The 17,970-nt window shown below is 40.5% G+C and overlaps 1 protein-coding gene across 1 annotated transcript in view; it reads right to left on the bottom strand.

The window, feature by feature from the left end:
- The window catches only part of Fut10 (fucosyltransferase 10), a 200,049-nt gene that overhangs the window by 27,912 nt on the left and 154,167 nt on the right, over positions 1-17,970 (bottom strand). The window lies entirely within an intron of this gene.

Genomic DNA, 17,970 nt, shown 5'->3' with positions numbered 1-17,970 from the left:
TATACATACTATCTTAGTCTATCATGCTTGACAAGACAAAATACCATAGACTGGGTATTTATAAACAATGGAATGTTATTATTTCTCATAATTCTAGACACTTGGAAACTCAATATCAAGTTGCCAGATTTGGAGTCTGTGGAAGATCTATTTCCATGGTTTGTAGATGGCAACTTCTCAATGTGTTCTCACATAGTGTAAAGGGAAAAGACTTCTTCTCAGCCATCTTTAAGGGCATTAATCCCTTTTATGAAGATTCTTATGACCTAATCACCTCCCAAAGTCCCACCTCCTAATACCATCATATTGGTGACAAAGTTTCAACATAGGAATTATTGGAGAAGACAAATATTCAGTTCATAGCATTCCACCTCTGGCTTCCCAAAACTCATGTCTTTCCCACATACAAAGTACATTCTAACAAACCCAGTAGCCAAAAAGTCTTAACTCATTTCAGCATCAAAAAAAAATTTTTTTCCAGTCTTAGGGATCAAACCCAGGGCAGGTGCTGTACCAGTTAGCCACATCCTCAGTCCCTTCATGTCAAATTTAAATGCTAATTCCCAAATGTCATCTGAAAAACATCTAAATCAGTTATGATTAAGATTCAGAGTTGAGCTCCTCCTGAGACAAATTGCTCTCTAGCTATGAAAATATGAAATCTAAGTAAGTTATACACTTCCAAAATACAACATAGAACAGCCATAGAATAGCAATTCCCATTCCAAAAAGGAAAAAAATAGGAAAGAATAACTGGTGTTGAGAAAATCTGAATCAAACAGAGGAAACAACATCAAATCTTAGGGTTCCAGAATAATCTTTGACTTGATATTCCATCTTCTAGACACACTGGAATATGGGTTAGACCCCCCACTTCCTAATACCATCACATTGGTGATTAGATTTCAACATATGGATTTTAGGGGACACAGATATTCAGGCCATAGCACATATGTACATGTATCATCTAACTCTTGCTTAGATTGTGTCAGAGAGGCCCAGAGAGGCTGCCTTCTAGGAGATGCTGAGAGCACCCCCATATCTGAGAAGGCTTAGATAATTAGTAGTAATTACTGGTTACACATATCCACTGACAAAGCAAAACATTGAATATAAAAGCCACAATTTTAGTTACTGAGAAAAATATCAGTTTAAATGGTAAATTTAACAGAGGAAAGGGTGCTATAAAAGGCCCCTCTGAGTATCATAGTGTCCAATAAATACGCAGAGCTTTAAACTGAGGGATCTGAGAATGGGGGACATACAGAGAACTTAGGTGTGTGGGCCCATCATCAGCCCTGGATTAGATTGCCTGAAGATGGAGAGACCCATTACTCTGTTAGAAGGTAAAATCCCAGTCCTTGGAGGAGAGTAACGCTACATTTGTTGTGAAAATAGTGACTTAAGCACTAAAATTGGGACATAAAGTGGGTCAGTCTCAGAAATAAAAATGAGCCCAGTTCATGAACTTGGAGCACAACATCAGGGCACCTTAGGAGTCACTTGGAAATTCCTCTCATAGTGTGGGCCCAAGAGTTATAAGTTTGACCTATTTTAAAAAGACTTGGTCCTAGCTATAGGAAGAAAGGATTGTAGAAGCTATAGTCCAAGCTATGCAATACCTGAGCCCCATAATTACACAATGAACAATCCTAAATATTGCAAAATCTTTCCTGGATAAAAATTATGTATAGAAACTGAGTATTGAGGATGTATCAATAATGTATTAAAGTTTATTTGGGTGTATAAGCAGGGAAGACTAGAGTCTAAGAAGGGGGAAAATGTCTTTATTCAGGATGCTAAAAATAATAGCTTTGCATGCCATATTGAATACTACTGTTGAATGCCAACTAATTATATATTCTAAAATCTAGCTTACACCACTTTCCATTCAAATATAGCAATATTTTTTAAACATTAAAGAAGTGAACCATCTGTTTAGCTCACCTTACATAAAAAAATACTTTGCTACTTTAAAAATAACATTACTTGATGATTTCAAAAGGTAAATTTCCTAGCAAAATGAGGATTAATTCTTATTACTTAGATATAATTATTTTGGACAACTTTTTGCTTGGACAACTTTTTTTTTTTAATTATGGCATTTTATCTTCTCCTACCTCTTATTTTCTATCAAATAGCCTTCTTTATGTTGCCTCCAGGGAAGGGCATGACAGGCAGAAAGCCTTGCCGGAGGTGTAGCTCAGTGGTAGAACACATGCTTAGCATGAAGGAAATCCCAGATTCAATATCCAGAATTTTAAAAAAGAAATAGCCTAAGAGACTCTCTGTTCTGTGTTCCCAAAGCCCAAGCCCTTAGAGGAATTTACAGAATTTTAAGAATCTAATACTCACCCCACCCCATATTAGAAAAGAATTTCTCCTAGGTTAAAAAAGGGTTGAAGAAGGAAAGGAGAGTGAGGGCATTGGAAAAGGAGAGGTGAATGGGGGAGACGGCAGATAGATAATAAGAAACCAGTGCATTCCTGGTAGAGGAGCCTGCACATCTCTCCAGCAAAGAACTGGGAGGATGACAATCCCAGAAAAAGAGAAAATGGTTACATGGTGCTAATTCTAGGTGGTATTGGGCTCAACAGACTGGCAACGACTCCTTCTAGCACAGCTCAGAAGCAGCAAAGACAGCTTCCAGAGGGAAGGGCCATCCTCTACTGGAAAAGTATAATCGAGTCTTAAACAATGCTTTTTTAATTGTGTCCTCTAGTGTTACAGATGTAGAACAGTACTGTATCATACTCTGTGAGTGTAAGACCTCTTGTACCTGCTTTATGATACATAGTAGTGACTGTGCTTTATCAGAGCTGTTTTAAAGATGTTACTCTAGAATATTTTCTTTTCAGATAGTTATTGAGAAGCTTTAAAAAAAAAAAAAAAGATGGTGCCAGGTATCAAAACAGTAACAGAACTTTGCTGTTTTCTTGGGTTTTATTTTGGTTTTGTTTTTTAACTACCTCTGCCGCCCCCACCACCCTTTTTCTAATGGAATGTGCTGGATGACTCTATAATTTTGTTCAGATGACTGCAGAACCTGGAAAATCTGTTGCTGCTATTGATGCATAACATATTGCTATTATTAATCTTTTTATATAAATATAAATATATGTAATTTGAAATTTTGGAAACTTTAGCTGTGCCGTCAACTTTGGAAAAAGTATCCCAGTTCACTGTGTTGAGTTGGCATTGTACAGAAATTCACAGCCATGTTAATCTAGAAATGTTAAACTTATTTTTTCCCCATTTTTACAGGGGTAATGCATGTATTAAATATGGAAGGTCTTATCTATGTGGGTTTGATCACAAAGACTAATAAAGTATTCTCTAAATAATGGAAAAAAAAAAGAAATGAAGGGTGCCATGGAGACAAAGAACATCTTATCCACCACCTGCTCAGAGGAGCCAAGAACCAGATGGGCTCCTGCCAGTCCACATGTCAGCACTACATGTGGCACCCTGACTTTCAACAAATATCTGAGGACAGTGGGAAATCCTCAAAATTCACTAAGATTAAGTTTCCACTGTCCCGTAGTTCTGCATTGAGTCAAGATACAGTAACAAGGACTAAATTTATCCTCCTACCTGAAAAAGCAAAACAAATTATATAAAATAGTAGTTTTTTAAGACACTGGATACCAGATAAAGAAAGACAACTGTCCCTGGAAATGGGAAACAAAGGAGATAAGCCCTGTGGTTGCTCCAGCTTCCCTCCTTGAGAGAGTTTTCAAGATGCAGCTCAAAGAAGGAGAACACAAGCAGAGCCCAGCAGACTTGTATTGAAGAGACAAACCTGAAAACTTAGAGAGATCAAGTTTGTCAACATAGAATTTTATATCCAGCAAAAATATCCTTCAAAAATGAAAGTGGAAAAAGACTTCTCAAGAACTACAATTTTTGGTGTGCTGCTTCACTGTGTGGGAGTATGACAAGTCAGGACGGCTAAAGGATATTTTGTTAGGAATTTCCAGCAATAGTGGGGTGCCCCGGAACCTGGAGGAAGGATTTCCATCGCACGAGGATTGGCTACGGGGACTCAAACGCGAGAGGTTTGTCGCAGGGAGGGTAACACTGCTTATTCAGCAAATCGCCCCGCGGCTAAAGTCTGCAGAGCGCGCTGGGATAGAGACGCAGGGTTACAGCGCTGCAGTTTCTGCCAGCCGCGCAAGCACCATACTCAGGGCTGAATTCTGGGTTCGAGACAGGGGAAGGAAGCGGTCCATCTCGGTTCTCTACACCGGTCAGACCACAGAGGAGGCCAGCAGCCACCATGTTGGTAAACTGACGTCACCACCCCTGTTTTCGACTGACCGCAGCTCATTCAGCCATAGATCAGGTAATTTCAGGCTGCAATTCGCCTGCGGCTTGCAGACAGATTGCTAGGGTTCAGCGCCTGGGTGCTTCTTAGAACCTGATCCTATCGGAGCGAACACTGAGCGCGGGGCGGCCGAGTTCCGGCTCCCAGAACCGTCCCGGAACCGCCCTGGCCCAGGGCTGCGGAGCCTGCGGAGGCTGCTTCTTGGACCCTGCGCCTATCAGAGCATACACCAAGCACTAAGCAGCCGAATTCCGGCTCCCGGAACTGAGCCCGCGGGACTGCTTCTTGGAGCTTACACTTATAGGAGCTTACACAGAGCACGGAGCGGCCGAGTTCCGGCTCCCGGAACTTCCCTGGCCCGGGGCTAGGAGCCCGCGGAAACTGCTTCTCGGTCTGGGTCCTGCTGAGGGCCGGTCAGGACTCACCCGTTGCTTTGGTTGCCTGGCAAGGGGAACGAAATGCTGCCATTCGCATAGGATACCAACATGGCAGAGATCTGATGTCAGCAGAAAGCGGCGGAGGAGAGAACTTCATCAATACCAGCGGTGACATAAGCAGTTGGTCTCCTGGTAGGGGGGTGAGGCACAGTCACCCGAGTCTCCTCAATTTGTCGTCGAGCCAGAGGGGAGGAGCCGGGCCGCCGCCAGCGCCCAGAGCAGGCCCAGCGGCTCGCCAGCGTGGTGACCGCGTGACCCCAATTGGAGAGGGGGCGGAGCGGAGCTGCCACCCGCACCCCCAAGGTGGGCAGACCCGCGACCCAGTGGTACATGGGCGTGGTAGGAGGGGCAGGGCAGAGCCGCCATTCGCGCTGGCAAGGTAAACAGACCTGTGACAGCCTGGCGGGTCAGGCCCAGTGGCCTGCCAGTGTGGTACACACGTCACCCCAACTGGAGTAGGGGCAGAGCAGATCCTTCTGCCACGCCCGGATCAGGCTCTGCCGGTGTGGTGGTCACGTGACCCCAATTGGAGTGGGGGGGGAGCGGAACCGCCACCCGTGCCCGCAGGGTGAGCAGACCAGTGATCAACCTGCAGATCAGGCCCAGGGGTCCGCAGGCGTGGTAGGAGGGGCAGGGCAGATCCGCCGCCCGCGCCTCCAAGGTAGGCAGACCTACAACAGACCGGCAGATCAGGCCCAGGAGCCTGCCGGCGTGGTACAAACACCACCCTAATTGGAGTAGTGGCAGAGCAGAGTCGCCACCCGTGCCAGGAACAGGCCCAGCGTCCTGCAGGCGGGGTAGTCACGACACCCCAATTGGAGTAGGGGCAGAGCAGAACCTCCACCCGTGCCCGAAAGGTGGGCAGATCTGCGACCGACCAGCGGGACAGGCCCAGTGGCCTGCCGGTACGACAGACACGTCACCCCATTTGCAGTAGGGGCAGAGTAGAGCCGCCTCCCGTGCCTGCAGGGTAGGCAAACCTGCAACCGACCGGCGGATCAGGCCCGGTGGCCTGCCGGCGTGGTACACTCGTCACCCCAATCGGAGCAGGGGCAGAACAGAGCCGCCGCCAGCTCCCAGAACAGGCCCAGTGACCTGCTGGCGTGGTAGCCACGAAACCCCAATTGGAATAAGGAGAGAGCAGAGCCGCCGCCCGCACCTGCAGGAAAGATACGCAAGCAGTATGAAAAGACAAGGAAAGAAAGGACCACAAGCAATGCAGGTCAACGCAACTTTAGAAGAGGTAACAGCTGCAGCAGATGGAATGTCAGATAAAGAATTCAGGATATACATGCTTCAAATGATCTGGAGTATCAAGGAAGACATTAAACAGCAAAATCAGACAATGAAAGATCACTTCGACAACGAATTACGCAAACAAATCCAGGAAGCAAAGGATCAACTATACAGGGAGATAGAGGTTATAAAAAACAAACAAACAGAAATCCTAGAAATGCAGGAAGCAATAAACCAACTTAAAAACTCAATGGAGAATACTACCAGCAGAGTAGAACACTTAGAAGATAGAACATCAGACAATGAAGACAAAGTATTTCAACTTGAAAAGAACATAGACAGCTCAGCAAGACTGTTAAGGAACCATGAGCAGAACATCCAAGAAATATGGGATAACATTAAGAGACCAAACTTAAGAGTCATTGGGATACAGGAAGGTACAGAGCTCCAAACCAAAGGAATGAGAAGTCTATTCAATGAAATAATACAAGAAAACTTCCCAGACTTGAAGAATGAGACAGAATCCCAAATCCTAGAAGCCTACAGGACGCCGAATGTGCAAAATCATAAGAGATCCACACCTAGACACATTATAATGAAGATGCCCAACATACAGAATAAGGAGAGAATTTTAAAAGCTACAAGAGAAAGGAAGCAGATTACATTTAGGGGTAAGCCAATCAGGATAACAGCTGATCTTTCAACACAGACTCTGAAAGCTAGAAGATCCTGGAATAACATATTTCAAACACTGAAAGAAAATGGGTTCCAACCAAGAATTGTGTATCCAGCGAAATTAAGCTTCAGGATGGAGGATGAAATTAAAACCTTCCACGATAAAAAAAAGTTTAAAGAATTCGCAGCTAGAAAACCATCTCTTCAAAACATCCTCGCCAAAGCATTACAGGAAGAGGAAATGGAAAATAACAATGAAAACCAACAGTGGGAGGTAGGACACTAAAGGGGGGGGGAAACAATCAAAGAGGAAAACAAACCATGTTTAGTAACAGAAATAAACAAATATGGCTGGAAGAACAACCCATATCTCAATAATAACCCTAAAAGTTAATGGCTTAAACTCACCAATTAAGAGACACAGGCTAGTAGAATGGATCACAAAACAAGACCCAACAATATGCTGCCTACAGGAGACGCATTTGATAGGAAAAGACATACATAGGCTGAAGGTGAAAGGTTGGGAAAAATCATATCACTCATATGGACTTCGGAAACAAGCAGGAGTGTCCATATTCATATCAAATAAAATAGATTTCAAGCCAAAGTTAATCAAAAGAGATAAAGAGGGACACTACATACTGCTTAAGGGAACCATACACCAACAAGACATAACAATCATAAATATTTATGCCCCAAACAATGGTACAGCTATGTTCGTCAAACAAACTCTTCTCAAGTTCAAGAGTCTAATAGACCACCATACCATAATCATGGGAGACTTCAACACACCTCTCTCGCCACTGGACAGATCTTCCAAACAAAAGTTGAATAAGGAAACTATAGAACTCAATAACACTATTAATAACCTAGACCTAATTGACATATATAGAGTATACCACCCAACATCAAGCAGTTACACTTTTTTCTCAGCAGCACATGGATCCTTCTCTAAAATAGATCATATATTATGTCACAGGGCAACTCTTAGACAATATAAAGGAGTAGAGATAATACCATGCATCTTATCTGATCATAATGGAATGAAACTGAAAATCAACGATAAAAGAAGGAAGGAAAAAGCATACATCACTTGGAGAATGAACAATAGGTTACTGAATGATCAATGGGTTATAGAAGACATCAAGGAGGAAATTAAAAAATTCTTAGAGATTAATGAAAACACAGACACAACATATCGGAATCTATGGGACACATTGAAAGCAGTTCTAAGAGGAAAATTCATTGCTTGGAGTTCATTCCTTAAAAAAAGAAAAAACCAACAAATAAATGATCTCATACTTCATCTCAAAATCCTTGAAAAAGAAGAGCAAAACAACAGCAAAAGAAGTAGAAGGCAAGAAATAATTAAAATCAGAGCTGAAATTAATGAAATTGAAACAAAAGAAACAATTGAAAAAATTGACAAAACTAAAAGTTGGTTCTTTGAAAAAATAAACAAAATTGACAGACCCTTAGCCATGCTAGCGAAGAGAAGAAGAGAGAGAACTCAAATTACTAGCATACGGGATGAAAAAGGCAATATCACAACAGACACTTCAGAAATACAGAAGATAATCAAAAACTATTTTGAATCCTTATACTCCAACAAATTAGAAGATAGTGAAGGCATAGATAAATTTCTTAAGTCATATGATCTGCCCAGATTGAGTCAGGAGGATATAGAAAACCTAAACAGACCAATATCAATTGAGGAAATAGAAGAAACCATAAAAAGACTACCAAGTAAGAAAAGCCCAGGTCCGGATGGGTATACAGCAGAATTTTACAAAACCTTTAAAGAAGAACTAATACCAATACTTTTCAAGCTACTTCAGGAAATAGAAAAGGAGGGAGAACTTCCAAATTCATTCTATGAGGCCAACATCACCCTGATACCTAAACCAGACAAAGACACTTCAAAGAAAGAAAACTACAGACCAATATCTCTAATGAACCTAGATGCAAAAATCCTCAATAAAATTCTGGCGAATCGGATACAAAAACATATCAAAAAAATTGTACACCATGATCAAGTAGGATTCATCCCTGGGATGCAAGGCTGGTTCAATATACGGAAATCAATAAATGTTATTCACCACATCAATAGACTTAAAAATAAGAACCATATGATCATCTCGATAGATGCGGAAAAAGCATTCGACAAAGTACAGCATCCCTTTATGTTCAAAACTCTAGAAAAACTAGGGATAACAGGAACATACCTCAATATTGTAAAAGCAATCTATGCTAAGCCTCAGGCTAGCATCATCCTGAATGGAGAAAAACTGAAGGCATTCCCTCTAAAATCTGGAACAAGACAGGGATGCCCTCTCTCTCCACTTCTGTTCAACATAGTTCTCGAAACATTGGCCAGAGCAATTAGACAGACGAAAGAAATTAAAGGCATAAAAATAGGAAAAGAAGAACTTAAATTATCACTATTTGCAGATGATATGATTCTATACCTAGCAGACCCAAAAGGCTCTACAAAGAAACTATTAGAGCTAATAAATGAATTCAGCAAAGTGGCAGGATATAAAATCAGCACGCATAGATCAAAGGCATTCCTGTATATCAGCGACAAATCCTCTGAAATGGAAATGAGGACAACCACTCCATTCAAAATATCTTCAAAAAAAAATAAAATACTTGGGAATCAACCTAACAAAAGAGGTGAAAGACTTATACAATGAAAACTACAGAACCCTAAAGAGAGAAATAGAAGAAGATCTTAGAAGATGGAAAAATATACCCTGTTCATGGATAGGCAGAACTAACATCATCAAAATGGCGATATTACCAAAAGTTCTCTATAGGTTTAATGCAATGCCAATCAAAATCCCAACAGCATTTCTTGTAGAAATAGAGAAAGCAATCATGAAATTCATATGGAAAAATAAAAGACCCAGAATAGCAAAAACAATGCTAAGCAGGAAGTGTGAATCAGGCGGTATAGTGATACCAGACTTCAAACTATACTACAGAGCAATAGTAACAAAAACAGCATGGTACTGGTACCAAAACAGACGGGTGGACCAATGGTACAGAATAGAGGACACAGAAACCAATCCACAAAACTACAACTTTCTTATATTTGATAAAGGGGCTAAAAACATGCAATGGAGGAAGGATAGCATCTTCAACAAATGGTGCTGGGAAAACTGGAAATCCATATGCAACAAAATGAAACTGAATCCCTTTCTCTCGCCATGCACAAAAGTGAATTCAAAATGGATCAAGGAGCTTGATATCAAATCAGAGACGCGCCGTCTGATAGAAGAAAAAGTTGGCTACGATCTACAGTCGGTGGGGTCGGGCTCCAAATTCCTCAATAGGACACCCATAGCACAAAAGTTAATAACTAGAATCAACAAATGGGACTTAATCAAAGTAAAAAGTTTTTTCTCAGCAAAAGAAACAATAAGAGAGGTAAATAGGGAGCCTACACCCTGGGAACAAATCTTTACTCCTCACACTTCAGATAGAGCCCTAATATCCAGAGTATACAAAGAACTCAAAAAATTAGACAATAAGAGAACAAACAACCCAATCAACAAATGGGCCAAGGACCTGAACAGACACTTCTCAGAGGAGGACATACAGTCAATCAACAAGTACATGAAAAAATGCTCAACATCTCTAGCTGTCAGAGAAATGCAAATCAAAACCACCCTAAGATACCATCTCACTCCAGTAAGATTGGCAGCCATTAGGAAGTCAAACAACAACAAGTGCTGGCGAGGATGTGGGGAAAAGGGTACACTTGTACATTGCTGGTGGGACTGCAGATTGGTGCAGCCAATTTGGAAAGCAGTATGGAGATTTCTTGGAAAGCTGGGAATGGAGCCACCATTTGACCCAGCTATTCCCCTTCTTGGTCTATTCCCTAAAGACCTAGAAAGAGCATGCTACAGGGACACTGCTACATCGATGTTCATAGCAGCACAGTTCACAATAGCAAGACTGTGGAACCAACCTAGATGCCCTTCAATAGACGAATGGATAAAAAAAATGTGGCATTTATACACAATGGAGTATTACTCTGCATTAAAAAATGACAAAATCATAGAATTTACAGGGAAATGGATGGCATTAGAGCAGATTATGCTAAGTGAAGCTAGCCAATCCCTAAAAAACAAATGCCAAATGTCTTCTTTGATATAAGGAGAGTAACTAAGAACAGTGTAGGGACGAAGAACAGGAGAAGAAGATTAACATTTAACAGGGATGAGAGGTGGGAGGGAAAGGGAGAGAGAAGGGAAATTGCATGGTAATGGAAGGAGACCCTCAGGGTTATACAGTGGAGGAGGTAGAGAGAGAGGAGGGGAGGGGAGGGGAGAGGTGGGGAGGGGGGAGGGCGGAGGATGGGAAAGGCAGTGGAGCACAACAGACACTAGTATGGCAATTTGTAAATCAATGGATGTGTAACTGATGTGACTCTGCAATCTGTGTATGGGGTGAAGGTGGGAGTTCATAACCCACTTGAATCAAAGTGTGGAATATGATATGTCAAGAAATTTGTAATGTTTTGAACAACCCACAATAAAAAATTTAAAAAAAAAAAAGAACTACAATTTTTTTAAAGTGTTACCAAAAATAAATAAATAAATAAGAATAAGAATACCACATGAAAATATGGATATAGGGCTGGGGATATAGCTCAGTTGGTAGAGTGCTTGCCTTGCATGCATAAGGCCCTGGGTTCAATCCCACATACAAAAAAAAAGAAAAGAAAATATAGATAAACACAAAGGAATAAATTCCACAGGAAAAAGTAACTACATGTGTAAATATGTAAGTCTTTTCTTATTATTTAACCCCTGTAAAATAGAATTGTTCAAACATAAATAATAACAATGTATTATGGGCTTATAGCATAGGCCTAAGTAAAATGTATGACAGCAATAGCATTAAGGCTGGGAACGGAGAGAAGTAATGATCTTTTGCTGTGTGTGAAGTGGTAGTATAATATCACTTGAGCATAGACTGTGAGAAGTCAAAGGTGTATAAATACAAAGCACTGACTAACAAAACAAGAGTTATAGCTTATAAGAAAAAAAAAGGAGATTAAGATGGAATGACAAAAATTATTTCATCTAAAAGAAAACAGTAAAAGACAGCATTGAGCTCCACCAGGAGATCCAAGTTCCAGTTCCAGCTCTATCTCTGGATGATGGTAGGAATCTAATCACAATGTCTCTTTGGACTCCAGTTTTTCTTCCTATAAAATGAGTGTTTGGAATAGAGTCTAGCTTAGTTACTAGATGATATGCAAGCCTTCATTGAGCTCTAATATTCTGTAGCTTCTGATCTCTTTTCCAGAATGTCATCTGAGATTTTAGTGATTAGAGAATCAAGGGTGGCTCAGGAAAATCTCCATTAGAGCTTCCATCAGAAAAGAAGATCACTCAAGTTCTCTTGACGAGACCTGAACTCACATCTTATCTTCTTCTGACCAGCAGAAACCCAGTGACAATGAGACTCTTGATTTCTGACTCCTCATTATGATACAAGGTGATTAAATGAATCCTCTGGCCTTATCACTACTGACATTTCAATTTGAACTTCTAAATGTCATCCTCAGTTGTTCCCATGCCCTTAATCAATACTCAGTAAAAATAAATTAAAATCCATCTCACAAACTCTGATAAGTTCTGAACTGATATTAACTTTTTGGTGATTTTAAATAAAAATGTTTAGTCAAGTCCTGACTAAAGAAAATGAATGAAACCAACCAACTATGTGGCAGGGAAAATTCATTGGTTTTCTTTTTTTTTAATTTTTTTTTAGTTATATTTGGGCACAATACCTTTATTTTATTTGTTTATTTTTATGTGGTGCTGAGGATCGAACCCAGAGCCTTGCACATGCTAAGTGAGCACTCTACCACTGAGCCACAACCCCAGCCCAGCAGTGCTTCCTTCTTTACTGCTGTAGTCTGGCTGGGCGGAATAACGAGGGGGGGGGGGGGAGTGACAAGGAACTTGTGAAGGTTGATACAGCGGGAGCAAGAGCCGTCTTTATTGCAGGACAGCAGAGGTATGCTTATCTTAATTAACATAAACTAGATACAGCAGTCAACCAATAAGGAATCCTCATCATCTTAATGATTACACACAGCTTAACTTAATTGACATAATCTAGACACAGCAGTCAGTCATTAAGGAATCTCTACACTTAATGGCCAGGCGCCATCTTGACTTGTTTATGGACCCTAACACTTTACATCACCATGGTTGCTCTGGTTGCTCACAAAAAAATTCTTACTAATGAAGGAAATCTTCAAGACCCAAGTCACCTACTTAATTGTTAATCCCCATTCTGTATATGAATTTTGTCCCTATCATTCATTTATTCTCTATGCCTGAATAAATTAAAAATAGAAAGGATGGGAGGAATTTCGTCACAAACATACAATTCTTTGACCACTTGAGAAGCACAATTTCCATGTGGATCTCTCATCCAGGCTTGAGACTTGATCTGAGCTCCACCTTTGACAGAATCAGAGAATTCTCCTTATGTCCCTCATCTGTTTTCCAGGATTTCACCACAGTGCTCAAGGCTATTGAGATGGTACTAAAATGAAGGCAACTGAGGAGGATTACTAAAAAGGAAGACAGAGGTTTTTAAACTGTGTGTCTTACAGAAAAAGCTCAAAAGAAGAAAAAAAAAAGCTAAGCTATTGACAGCAGTTCTTTTGAATACACAATGCAATTCCCAACCTTGCTTCCTTATCCATAGATGATCTCTCACCAAATGTCTCTTTTCTCAAAATACAACAATAAAAATTTCCCACAATAAACCACAGTAAAGACAGAATACTGGGCTGGGCATGCAGCTCAGTAGTAGAGCACTTGTTTACCAAGGGTGAGTCTGTTTTAATCCATAGTACTATTTTTTAAAAAAAAGGAGAAGAAAAATAAGACAGAACTTGTCAAGGAGAGTGGTGCCAGTCCCCTTTATTTACTTGTGGTTTTCATACTGTACAGAATTGAAGTACAAGTAGCCCTCCCTCCCTTCATGCCAGCTCACAGGTATCTGCATATTCCCATTTTCAGTACATATTTCAAATTTTCTATGTCCTTTTATATTTTTTAACATTGACAGGCTTTGAAAATTAATAATTGATAGTGGTCACAATCTTTGGTATAAAGAACTTTTAGCCAAACATTTGAGTATCTGGAATGTAATAGAATCGCAGTAAGTCTTTGTTGAGTGAATGAAAGAATAAATAAATTACAGTGCTCTAAATCAGCTTGAACTTGAACAGTCATAGATAAGAGAAAAGGAACAAGTTTTACCATTCTCATGCTTATTCAAAGAGAAACAACCATAATATTAAGAAGAATCCCATTACAGAAAATTTGCCTCAAGAGTCTTACCTAACTGCTACACAAAAATACAAGCAGGAACTTTGAAATTAAATTGTTTTACTTTCTATATGTTTACTTTACCCACTATGTTAAAGATTGAAAGAGTGCACTCTTCTATAATTTCTGACCATGGCTTGGAATCAGTAGGAGGAGCCCTATTCCTGCTAAACATGAAATCTCCTTAAACTAGCGTGGGACATGATTTGACTTTCTAGAAAGACTAGCTCAGACCTCAGATGCCTTGTCTTGTGTTTTGATATCTTCTTGCAGTGGGTGGAATTATGTTGCCCCACAACCACCAAAAATAAAGATGTTCAATTCCTAACTCCCAATAACAATGAATTGACCTTATTTGGAAACAGCGTTCTTACATATGAAATCAGATTAAGATGAGGTATAATGAATTAGGGCAAGCCCTCATTCAATGCCTGGTTTCCTTATAAGAAAAGAAAAATTTGGACACAGAGAGGAACACATACACACACACACACACACACACACACGTAGAATGCCATGTGACCACAGAGCCAGAGGTTGGAGTGATGTGTCTACAAACCAAGGCATGTCTAGGATTGCCAGCAATCACCAAACTCTAGGAAGAGGCAAAGGAAGGATTCTGCTCTAGTGCATTCAAAGATAAAATGAGCTTCACCAAATAAAGTATTTTTAAAATTTCTCCTGCCACCAAAGACCATGAAAACTAAGTTTATAATAATCTAAAGAGTTCCTTGTCCACCAAATTGTTAGTTCCTCCACAATTAAAACCCTTCGTGTTTTCATTCTATACTTTGTGCTGTCCAATTTGCGGCAATAATAGCTCAGAGCCATAACTTAAATCCTCAGAAAGCTATTTCCCTCCTTTCTCTTCATCTCCCTGAAGTATCAGAAAACTACTGGTCTAGTAATTGTCATGTAACTCAACCTCCTCCTGACAGGTATTTCCAATCTCCTGTGGTCAGAGACATGAGGCACACATACCGCACCATCTCCTCAGATATCACTGCTTCTGCTGCTGATGTCTCATTTATTCATTCATTCATCCCTTCTGAGCATGTCCTCTGTGTCAGGTCCAGTTCCAAGTAGTGGGAATATAACAAAATGAAAATGAATAATGAATACCCTTAAGGAGTGTACTTTCTATTCTGTTATGATCATAAATAAATGAAGCAAACCAATTGTTGCCAAAGACAATAGAGGGAAATTAAATATAAAGATGGAGGTTCAGTAGGGATTGCAAGTTTAGAAGGGTAGTCAGGGTAAATCAACTTCTAGTTACTATAGCAAAATTCAACTACCAACAGTACTTGGTTGCAAAAATTCTATTACCTTGAATGGTAGTAAGTATTACCTCTTGATTTTCTAGGCAGAGCCATCCCTTGGTGCCCATGCTCTTTACCTTCTGTCCCATCTCTTGGAGGAAGCTTCTTTCCTAGCCCTCCCTCCTCTCCCCTCCCCCATCATAATCCTCCCTTCGGTTTAGGGCTCATGGTTGGAAGTATTCTGTTGACTCCATTCCAGTTGTGCTCTCTCTAAATTGGAGCACAGAACTGATAACCTCCCTCACTATTCCAGTTGACTCTGACCAATACAGAGTAAAAGGAAACTATCACCTCTGATACTCTTTATTCCACATACTTTATTTCTTATGGTACAAACATGATCAGGCCCACTTTTCCTTTTTCCTTTCTTTCTTTTTTGTACCATGTTGCTGACTCGTAGACCCCAAAGTCAGTTAGATGGCTAATAAATTTTTATGTTTCCTAACTTTGCAACCCCCAGGCTCTTTCCACTCCATAGAGTCTCCTCCCTCCTCATTTTATTAGCTTTAGGAAAAATTAAAGGAGTTAAGGCAGTCAGGACACTCAGTGTGCAATGACCTCTAGGTATCCTCTCTGCCCCCTATAACTCTGCCTGCTATATTCTAGAGATTTGATTAGACACCATCCCAATCTGCAATGCTTTAAAGTGCTGAGTTATCATCTGCCTATTTTTTCCCTTCTAATGTTTAAAAAGAAATCAATTGATGGCAGCTCATGTTTCTGTCCTTTGCTTCCCTTGCCAGAGGTGACTCCCACTGTTTCTGAGTGAGAACAGGCTGTGTGCCTGCCCTGCAGCCTCTCCAGTTGAGAATGAGATCATGAAGAAAATTCACATTCTCTTCTCACTGCCCAGCCCTACAAGACAATTAGACCATATGGTATGGAGGTTAAACTGCTCTTATATCTAAAATTTTCTTTTTTTAAATTGATTACCTTCCAAAATCAGAAAGGAAAAATAATTAAAAAGGCACTAAGGCTGGGTGGCACATGCCTGTAATCCCAGCAGCTCAGGAGGCTGAGGCAAGAGGATCCAGAGTTAAAAGCCAGTCTCAGCAATGGCAAGGCACTAAGCAACTCAGTGAGACTGTCTCTAAATAAAATACAAAATGCAGCTTGAGATTTGGCTCAGATGTGTCCCTGAGTTCAATCTCTGGTACCTCCCCCACTCAGCAAAAAAAGACACTAAGACCATATATTACAGCTGTCTTGAGGGTTTAAATCAACCAACAACCACCTGTAGAATCCTGGTCATATCATTCAGCCCCTCGGTGACTCTGTTTTCCCTCCATAAAATGGACTTAATAATAGTAGCTACTGTCAGGGCACATAGTAACCATTAAATGAGTTCACATGTGTAAAGTACTTGGGACCATAACTGGCATATAGTGAACACCATGTTAAGTGTTACCTTCCACTCAGGGTTAAAATTAAGTACTTAAACTCATAATTTATTCCCAAATAGTTGGAGACAGATTATCTGTCGTGTTGTGTTTTCTCCAGGAGAAACTGTGTGATACAACAGGTTCCAAAGTCAGACGGACAAGGAATAGATAGACCCAAGCTCACCTGCATGATCTTGGAAAAGAGATTAATCCTAGGTAAGCCTCAACTTCCTCATTTGCTAAAGAGTGATAATAACGTGTGCTTCAGAGAGCTGCTAGGAGAACTAGGTGTGTTAAGTGTTTGTATCGAACGTGCACATTCAATATGTGGCTTCTGTTTCTCAAAATGCAATATACATCCTTGAAGGGGGAAGACTGCTCCCTGAAGAATGGAATTTAGTCAGATTGGAATTCCAGAAAGAGACCTGAGCTCCTGACTTACCTTTCATAATGGGGAGCCACTTCTGTTCCAGCAGTCCAAGTTGCACTGTAACCTGGGAAGGTAGCCAATGTGTCCTCAATGCCCCATCCTTATGTGTCTTCCCTTCCAGCCCAACAAGTTTCCCAAGGCTATTCTGACCCAGGTCAACTCCCTTTGCCAAGAGCACATCCATTATTCAGAACTGTCCTCTAAATATGGTTAAAAATATGATATAACCATAACATAAAATTCTCCCATTGAGAATATCCCAATGAGAATCAAAGAGGTTACCCTTTCTGATTTTCTAATAGTAAAAACTTGCCTTGGACAGGATCAATTAAAACACACCAAGATGAGCATATTAGGCACTAAGCCAGGATCAGCAAGGGTAGAAGCATAGCATTTCATATGCAATTCAATCAAGTCATCAAAGTAAATTGCTAAGTACACTGTATGACCTGTATGTGCAGAACTCTTTGACTGCCTTAGGAAAAAATCACATTATGCACATATAGTATCTTATTTCTGATTGAATCAATTTTTGTTTGGTACCTCAATGATAATAGACTGGGGTTCTACCTGTAAAGTAGCAGAATTAAAAGTACCTTCTGGATCACCCATTGCACGTACTTTATGTTGTGCATGAATAAACTTAGAAATAAGAAGCTTATCCTTGAGCACAAAGGTAAGGAATGATAGTCAGATGTAGAACCCTAGTCCCAATTTCTCTTATTCTTTCCACTGCCCCACACCACCCCATATTCCTGCTGAACCTTAGATATCTGCACAACAGTGCT

Source organism: Marmota flaviventris, chromosome 3, assembly GCF_047511675.1.
Source record: "Marmota flaviventris isolate mMarFla1 chromosome 3, mMarFla1.hap1, whole genome shotgun sequence".
Taxonomy (NCBI): domain Eukaryota; kingdom Metazoa; phylum Chordata; class Mammalia; order Rodentia; family Sciuridae; genus Marmota; species Marmota flaviventris.
Note: the sequence above shows the minus strand (reverse complement) of the source record. Positions and strands in the feature narration are given on the sequence as shown.